This window comes from Dendrobates tinctorius, unplaced genomic scaffold (assembly GCF_039654945.1).
Source record: "Dendrobates tinctorius isolate UK_male_01 unplaced genomic scaffold, ASM3965494v1 ptg000046l, whole genome shotgun sequence".
In the NCBI taxonomy this organism is placed as follows: domain Eukaryota; kingdom Metazoa; phylum Chordata; class Amphibia; order Anura; family Dendrobatidae; genus Dendrobates; species Dendrobates tinctorius.
In genome coordinates this window covers 48,080,489-48,090,157 of record NW_027361714.1, presented here as the reverse complement: position 1 = coordinate 48,090,157, position 9,669 = coordinate 48,080,489, and positions in this window count along the sequence as shown.

Here is a 9,669-nt window from a genome sequence, read left to right as displayed (position 1 = left end):
GTGTCCTCAAGTCTGTAGGGAGATTCAAATTCTCCCCGACACTATATACACTTTGTACCTTGTTTTACAGTACCATATTGCTGGTGGTATTTTGGGTACATTTTCCCAAAAATGAGGAAGTGTATTGGAAGAGGCCGTGGAAGTGGGTGGGGGTAGCCAGCTGGTAATGGTGGTGTTGGTGGTGGTGGTGGATCTGCCGGTAGTGGCAAAAGCACAATAGCACCTAATGCAGGAGGTGTTGAACCTGCGTCATCGTCTGGCTCCACAAGGCCTCGAAGGCTCCCTTTTCTGGGAGTAGGTAAACCGCTTTTAAAGCCGGACCTCAGGAACAAGTTTTGGCTTACATTGCTGAAACAGCTTCCAGCTCTATCGCCTCCTCTTCTGAACTTTCAAAAAATAAAAGCACTGAGTCATCATTGGAGGCTCATGGTCAGGAACCACACCTTTCCTTGTGTCCTTCACCCCTACTAAAAGTAAAGGATGCGGCAGGCCACACTACAGATTACTCCATGGAGCTCTTTTCACATACCATGCCTGGGTTATCAAGTCAAATTGTGAATTACCCAGTCCAAGAAGAATCTGACATGGAGTGCACTGATGCACAGCCACTGGTAGATTTATCTGCTGGTACATTCACTCCGAGCACTACATTGTCCTCGCAGTGTACTGAGCCAGAATCTGACCCTGATGAAACTCAGGTGCCCCTTCCCGCATACTATACCACCTTACATGGTGACACAGAGGAAGGTGCACATGACATTGAAGAGGAAGTGATGGATGACCCAGTTGTTGACCCAGATTGGCATCCATTGGGGGAAGAGGGTGCCACTGCCAATAGCTCAGAAGAGGAGGAGGAGCATCTGCAGCAGTTATCGACATCGCAACAGCTGTTATCTGGCAGGCCCGGAGCAGTCCAAAAACGGGTTACAAAAACCAAAAGGCTTGCAGGACAGCTAGGCCAGATGGTCAAATTAGCACAGCGTGCAAGGCCTCAAAATGTCTTCCATAGTAGGAAGAGTGCAGTGTGGCACTTTCTTGAGCAAAATCCTAATGATCAGGCAAAGGTTATCTGTAAGAAGTGTGCAAAGACCTTCAGCCAAGGGAAAAATCTGAGAAATTTGAATACCAGTTGCATGCTTAGACATTTAACCACCATGCACTTGCAAGCGTGGACGGACTACCAAACCTCACGTACCACATGTGCAACTGCTCCCAATGAAGGTAGTCAGCAACGCTACATCGTTTCCCTCACTGTAAGCCCACCGGTTAGCACACCACCAGCAGCAAATGTTGAGGTGTCATCGCAAGGCCAAAGCAGTCAGGGAATCATAATGTTATTGCTACGAAAGACTGAATCTAGGCCATCAGAAAGAACACCAACTCCATCACCATCATCAACCCTCTCAGTCCGCGATGTCTACCGCTAGTTCCACCATATGCAGCTCTCAAGTCCAGCTCACCCTACCAGAGACTGAGTAGGACAAGAAAGTACTCATCCTCTCATCCGCGTACACTGGGTTTGAACGCCCACATTGCCAAACTAATCTTGTTAGAGATGTTGCCCTACCGGTTGGTTGAATGCGAAGCTTTCCGCGAACTCATGGCCTACGCAGTACCACGCTATGACCTACCCAGTGGGCACTTTTCTCTCAAAGCCATCCCAGCCCTCCACCTTCATGTGAAAGACCGCATTGTCCATGCACTCAAGCAATCAGTGACTGGAAAGGTGCACCTCACAACAGATGCATGGTCCAGTAGGCATGGCAAGGGCTGTTACGTGTCCATCACTGCGCAATGGGTTAATGTGGTGGATGCAGGGTCCACAGGGGACAGCGGCAGTGGGACAGTGCTGCCTAGCCCATGGTATAGGAATCAGTTGGCTGTAGGCGTTTGACCCTCCTCCTCCTCCAGAAGCGAAAGCTCGTCCACAGAGCGCAGTCGCATGAGCACTCCATCCACAGCTGCCAGTGTTGCACACTCGGTGTCCCACTATCGAACAGCTAGTGGTAAGCATCAGCAGGCTGTGTTGAAGATGATGTGTTTGGGCGACAGACACACCACGGAGGTACTGGCAGACTACTTGCAGCAACAAACGGAGTCATGGCTGGGCAGTCTACATCTTGAGGCAGGCAAGGTAGTTAGTGATAACGGCCAGAATTTTGTGGCAGCTATAGCCCTTTCAAAACTCCGACACATACCTTGCCAGGATCACACCTTGAACCTGGTGGTGCAGTGCTTCCTCAATAATTATCCGGAGTTAACAGGCCTGCTCCAGAAGGTCCGAAGACTGTGCTCGCACATCCGCCGGTCGCCCGTACACTCCAGTCGTATGCAGAAGCTGCAGCGATTGCTCCAACTTCCCAAGCACCGCCTAATTATCGACGTTGCAACAAGGTGGAACTCCACCCTGCACATGGTTGAGAGGCTGTGCGAACAGAGGCAGGCTGCAATGCATTTGTGGGAGGATACACAGCCAGGCTCTCTGAGGGCAGACATGGAGTTGTCGGATGTGCAGTGGTCGAAGCTGAAAGACCTCTGTAAAGTCCTTCAGTGTTTTGAGGAATGCACACGACTGGTAAGCGCAGACGACACCATCATAAGCATGAGCATCCCACTTATGTGTCTGCTCATGCAAACTTTGACGCACATTAAGGAGCAGGCATCTGCAGCAGAGGAGGATGAGGAAGAAGAGGAGGGAAGCCATGATGACAGTCAGCCATTGTCTGCTCCGGGACCTCTTCTGGACGAGATGGAGGAAGAAGAGGAAGAGGAGGAGGAGGATGATGATGGGGATGATTATTTAGGGGAGGAGGATGCTTCTCGTGGGGCAAGAGAAAATGTTGGCGTGGCAAGGTCTGGTACAGGGTTTGTGCGTGACAGGAGGGATGTGGATTTGCCAGAAAGTGCTCCTCCACCCAGCACTCGCAGTGCATCATTGACACCTGGAACATTGGCCCACATGTCAGATTATGCCTTGCAGATCCTAAAAAGGGACCCCCGCATTGCCAAAATGATGAACGATGACGACTACTGGTTGGCCAGCATCCTGGATCCACGCTATTAAGGCAAATTCCAAAACATCATGCCACAGGAGAACCTTGACTTAATATTGGCTAACAAACAAGCAACTCTGGTAAACCATTTGTTTGAGGCATTCCCAGCACACAGCAGCGGTGATGGATCTCCAACGAGCCGTAGGGGCAAGATGGAAGAGGTGTTCGTGGTGCACACATCAGAAGTGGCGTTGGAGACAGGGGTTTCATGACCATGTTGTGGACTGATCTTTCAAGTTCCGCTTACACGACTGGTAATACTGCATCGATTGAAAGTGACAGGAGACAGCAGTTGTCAACTATGGTTGCAAACTACTTCTCGTCCCATATCAATGTTCTCCCTCACAGGTCATTCCCCTTTGACTATTGGGCCTCTAAACTGGACGCCTGGCCTGAATTGGCACAATATGCCTTACAGGAGCGCGCTTGCCCTGCTGCTAGTGTGCTATCGGAAAGAGTCTTCAGTGCTGCTGGCTCAATCCTGACAGAAAAGTGACCCGTCTGTTGACCCAAAATGTTGATGATCTAACCTTCATTAAAATGAACCATGCATGGGTTTCAAAGGATTTTGTCCCACCTTCCCCTGATGACACATAGGTTGCCAGAAAAATGGCTTGCTTTTGTCCTCCTCTTCCACGAACTTCTCCAGTTCCTCCATTTGCAGCTGCTGAATGTCCAACATCAACATATGCCATTTTTTAAACCTCCCTAACTGGGCTGCCTCCCCCCCATGGCCGGTGTCACCACCTAGCGCACACAACCGTGCGAGTGCCATTGCCCAGGACAGGTGGGTCGGCCGACTCTTGGGCGCGGGCACTGGCACAGGGTCCCTCATAGTGCAATCAAGTGTCTCTGATGGTGGGGGTGCACACCCGCTGTCAGACACACCAGCGTACTATGAGGTGCCCAGTGCCAGTACTGACGCCTACGAGTGGGCCCCCCTTGCTTAGGCAGGACCCCAGCATTTGCAATATTTACCTCTCCCTGCTCCTCCGCTGTGTAGTCTGGGCTGTCAAATCCTTCCCTGGGACTGCCACTACAAATTGGGTGAACTGATAGATGATGGTTAAGACGTAGCTATGCCCTGTCCTGCTGTCCGGGCTCTAGCTTCAGATGATCAATGGCTTCCATTTCTTATGGATGTCGACTCACAATGAGATGCAGTGGTGGTTTATCATCAGCTTTCACAGTTTTCCTACTCACAGACGTGTGACATTCCTGCCCACATTTTTAAATGTATAAAAAACAAAAAACAAAAAACAAATTTGAACTGAGAAAAGTAAGTTAATGTGTATGCACAATGTAAGTGCATGTTAACACATGACCATTAACCAGAGAAAACATTTTTAAATGTGCCCTCTCATGCCAATCCAATAGAATCGCCTACAACCTGTGGCTTCTGTCTTTTGCACTCCAAAGTTACCTGACAGATCATGATAGGCAGTGAGGACCATGTCTACATCTCTCCCTGTGATCAAAATTTGATGGAGATGAGTAACGGTGATGGGATCAACGGTACTGCGATACAGCAACCCTTTCTTCACAAAGAACTGTTTTCGCTGTCTCCACACACAAAGTAATTGAGGGTCAGCATCGCCTCTGAGAATTCTCCCAGGAGTTTTCGCCTGATTAGTAATTCCTAAATTTCTGCAATCACTCGACTTTATGTCTGTACTTTTATCCATCTCATTTCCTCTTGCGGAGAGTCTGGACTGTCTTACTGAGACAGAGATATATATGAAGATTTAAAAATACCCCAACAGTGTATACTGGTGTACGCTTCAAAAGCATTTCCTTTTTTCTACTTTTCAGATTGTTGTCTAATCCATACTGCGGTTGTGAGTGTCTTTGTCGGACTCCGGAAATAAATACGGAGATTTTAAATGTTTAAACTATGCTATATATACCTGTTATCCGGTGATACTGTACCCTTTCTCAACTTTCTGCAATCTTGTCGAATCCATACTGTGCCTGAGACCGTCTGAGTCTGCCTCCTGATTACAGATGAGTGGTGTTTGAGTGGAACTGTTGGCCAAGTTCAAATTCTAGCTGTTTTGGGCGGTGTTAGATCCGTTCGTCGAACTACAACACTTTGATTAAAATTCGGCTTCGAGTTTCCGTTCGAGAAAGGTTCGTTAAACAAAAGCGTAACTTTTTTTTCACATTAATAATGGTTTTCAATGATAATAGACAGTTTTAGGGCATAGTAGCGGTGTCTGGTAGCCAGCGGTGTAGTACACCTGTGAAGGAGCTACACCGTGTGTGTTTCTAATAATTTTTTACCGCATATTGTCCTGAAAATCCTTTTGGGCCTAGTAACTGTGTCTGCTACTCAGAAGAGGAGCCCACCCGTGAACCGAGCCATGCCGCCTGTTTATGAAAGAACCAGTTTTTGACTGCATTTACACCACTTAATACTTTGGGCCTAGTAACTGTGTATGCTACTCAGCAGAGTTGGCCACCGGTGAACCAAGCTATGCCGCCTGTTTATGTAAGAACTGTGTGCTACTCAGCAGAGGAGCCCAGCTGTTAAGCAAGCTACAGCGCCTGTGGTTTGGACACTTAATTTTTTCACATTCTTTCTGGAATGCCGTTTAGGCCTAATTCCGGAATTACGGTTGACCTGCACTTACTGGGAAATGCTTGTTCGCGGGGAAGAATTGTAATCCCAGATCCCCATCACTAACGGGGTTCAGCGTGTTATCCACACCTGTAAGCGATACACGCTGGTCCTTTCATTGGAGCACGCGTGCAGCCCCGGACATGTAAGTGCATGACAGACCTGTTATTGGCCGATCTCGCGAGCCAGAGCCTCGCGTGTCCCTCTAGTAAGCTGGACGCGGACCGCTGGGGCATGCCTGAGTCTCGTTCGTTAACGGAATTAAGCTTGCAATCTGTGCAGCTTTTTTGTGGATGGCATGGTTGAGGTTGCCCGTGTTGAGTCCAATTAAGCCGCAGGCTCCACTCCTGGTGGTGCCCTTCTGCACATTCCTTTAAGGTTCAGCTTTGCAACCATACTGCCCCCGGAAACCAAACACTTTTCCTTACAGTGACATTCTGGTCAAAGAGCGTGATGACATCACGTCTGTATGCCCTCTGCCTAAACAGTCCTAGTGCAGGGAGATGAAAGATGGGGACGACGAGGAGTCCAGACTAGTACAGGGATTCCCTAGCAAGGAGACTTATTTAATTGTTTTAAAGGTTGGGAGCAATTTTTGGGGAGCACGATATTCTGGAGAATGATATCTGGGGCCCACCATACACTGGAGCATTCCAAAGGTGGACATCAGTCACTGGAGCAGCATTTACAGGGCCCATTATACACTGGAGCATTAGAAATGGGGCCCATTATATATGGAGCATTATTTGGGCCCATAAGACACTGGAGCTTCATCCATGGTGAACAACATATACTGTAGCATTATGTGGAGCTCATCATATACTGTATCGAACATTATATGGGACCAATGACTCTGCATGGAGAAATATATGGGCCTCATTACTCTGTATGGCGCACTATGCGGTGGCCATTATACTGTATGGAGGAATATACTGTCTGTGTTTGGAGCTATTGGAGAATTTAAAATGGATATCAGTCATGAGATGTAAGAAGTGAAGTATTTTTCATTGTACTATACCGATATTTCTCTGCCGTATCAAAGGATCATGAATTGTGTCATGTGTTAAAGGAGCCCAGTGACACTCTTTGGCCCTGGGCCCGCGAAAATCTGGAGCCAGTACTACCCCCCCCACAACTTTAGCCAAATAACCCCCAGTTTTCAATGCCTAACTATTATTATAAAGTAAATTAAGGTTGACAAGCTTAAGGAATAAGAATTGATGTTTTTGGCATTAAAATGGGCACTCTAGGTGTGTTTCCTGTCTTCCACTCACTGCGACTTTTCTTCCCCAATGACTTACATTGGGTTTCGTGTTTCAGTCGGCCTTCGACTTTTCACGATAATCGGCCGATTTCAATCTACCCGACTTTTGCGAAAGTCGGGTTTCGTGAAACCCGACTCGACCCGAAAAAAGGCAAAGTCACTCATCTCTACTCCTCACACCGATTAGTGAATTTAACTTTAGTTTGTCATGCCTCTCACTCTCCTAAAAGGAGATATTTGAAGAGCAACATGTGAATGGCGCCACAATGCGTATGATTGACCACAGCTCCATTAACATGGTGGTCTACAGAGATTCAATTTTCAGGATCATGGGGGTCCCAGCAGTCGGATCTCCAGCAATTGGTATGTTATTCCCTGTCCAGAGGAGAGGGGATTACTTGGGATAATGCATTTAAACAGCTTTTCCAATATTTTGTTTTTATTTGGCCATAGTAATATTGACCTTCCCAAAGTCCAATGCCGTCTCTTCGACAACAAGACAGGAGACGTGGTACTGTGCAGTGCATACAGGGCCAGCTCCAGGTTTTTGTGGGCCCTGGGTGAAAGTCTCAGTGAGCCCCTTTAACACATACCACAATTCATAATGCACAGATGCAGCAGAGAAATATAGGTATACAATGCCAAAGATTTCACTCCTTACATTACATGCGTGATAACTATTGTACAATAGGTCAGAAACCAGACAGTATATTGCTTCATACAGAATAATGATCCCCATATAATGCTCTCTACAAAATAATGAGCTCCATATATTGCCCCATACAGAATAATGAGCCCCATATAATTCTCCATATAGAATAATGAGCCCCATATAATTCTCCATACAGTATTAAGGATACCACATAGTGCTCTATACAGTATAATGAGCCCCAAATATTACACGGAGTGGTGCGCATGTGCTGGCCTCAAGCTTTCTTTGAGTGGGATCTGCGGTCTTCAGTGGGGTGGATTCCACACATCATCTTTTTGTGATGTAGAGCTTCTGCCCACGTGACCGCATTCCTCACTCTCCCTTAGCGATAGGGGCTTGTTTGGCTTGCGCATGCACCATGAGGCTCCATGTATATGTTGTTTATTCTCAAACGTCATCTCCGGGTGATGTAGTGCTTCTGTGCATGTGACCGCACTCCCTGTTCTTCCTTAATGACACGGATCTGTTAGGCTCACGCATGTGCCATTAAGCACCGGACTTATGTCATCTTGTCTTCTCTCCCGGCCAAATCGATTTCCAGCTGTGTATTTATACCTGACGTGCCCCCTGCCCTGACGCGCCTCCCAAAGAAGCAGTGCAAAACGTGCGTCGGGGCAGCAGGGATGCCAGGGGATTCACGTGCACATTACAGGTAACATATGCCCAACCGCGTTTGATGTTAACTTGTGTCTTGTAATGCCAATTGCTTATATTTACTTATAGCGGACACTATGTCTGTATATTGAGCACATAGCACTTTTTATATGGCACGTTTTGATTACAGCCCATATTAACACAGATCATCTGTTATTATTGCTTGTTATCTTTTACACTATTTATTATTTTATACTAGCGATTGGCACCACTGTAATATATTGATACTCCTCGTGTTGTGGCTATTATAAAAATCTTCTGTGAAGATTGGGCAGCCGTTCCTTGAAAAGCCTGTGTATTGGTGGTACCCTATGGCAGTATGTCTCTTTTTAATAATTCCGTACCTTTCTTTTTACCTTATTAATATTGGTTTATCAATAAAAGATATTTTTCATTGAGTACCTTTTAGTTACCAGTGTATTTATTCATTTAGGTAACATGATGTGTGAATAATAATGTAAATGCAGCAGTCTGTATACAGTATACAGGTGGTACTGCAAGTGCTGTACATACAGAGAGCAAAGTTTCCATGTTGGGACTCACCCAGGTCCCTGAGATGGGGGGAGGATGAAGAGATCTGAACTGAGGTGGGTCCATCATCAGCCGTGGAGAGGATCGGATCCCTCACTGGGGCTGGTAGTAAGTAGCGCAGGAAACAAAAAAAAGCTGCTCTGACGCTGGTACCAGCCAGCGTCAGACTGCTGCGACAGCCATTTCAAACTTGTGACAGAAGGCCCTGTGTGCGCGCACTCTCCTGCTTGCACACACTGAGGGGGCCACAGCCACACACAAGCTGATGAGGACCGCCGCAGCGAGCACATACTGTCAACTGCCATGGCACCTGTATATACATCTCATCACCAGCCCACTGACTGAGCTCAGCACCTGTATATACATCTCATCACCAGCCCACTGACTGAGCTCAGCACCTGTATATACATCTCATCACCAGCCCACTGAGCCCAGCACCTGTATATACATCTCATGACTAGCCCACTGAGCCCAGCACCCGTATATACAGTACATCTCATCACCAGCCCACTGACTGAGCTCAGCACCTGTATATACATCTCATCACCAGCCCACTGACTGAGCTCAGCACCTGTATATACATCTCATCACCAGCCCACTGAGCCCAGCACCTGTATATACATCTCATCACCAGCCCACTGACTGAGCTCAGCACCTGTATATACATCTCATCACCAGCCCACTGAGCCCAGCACCTGTATATACATCTCATCACTAGCCCACTGAGCCCTGCACCCGTATATACATCTCATCACCAGCCCACTGACTGAGCTCAGCACCTGTATATACATCTCATCACCAGCCCACTGAGCCCAGCACCTGTATATACATCTCA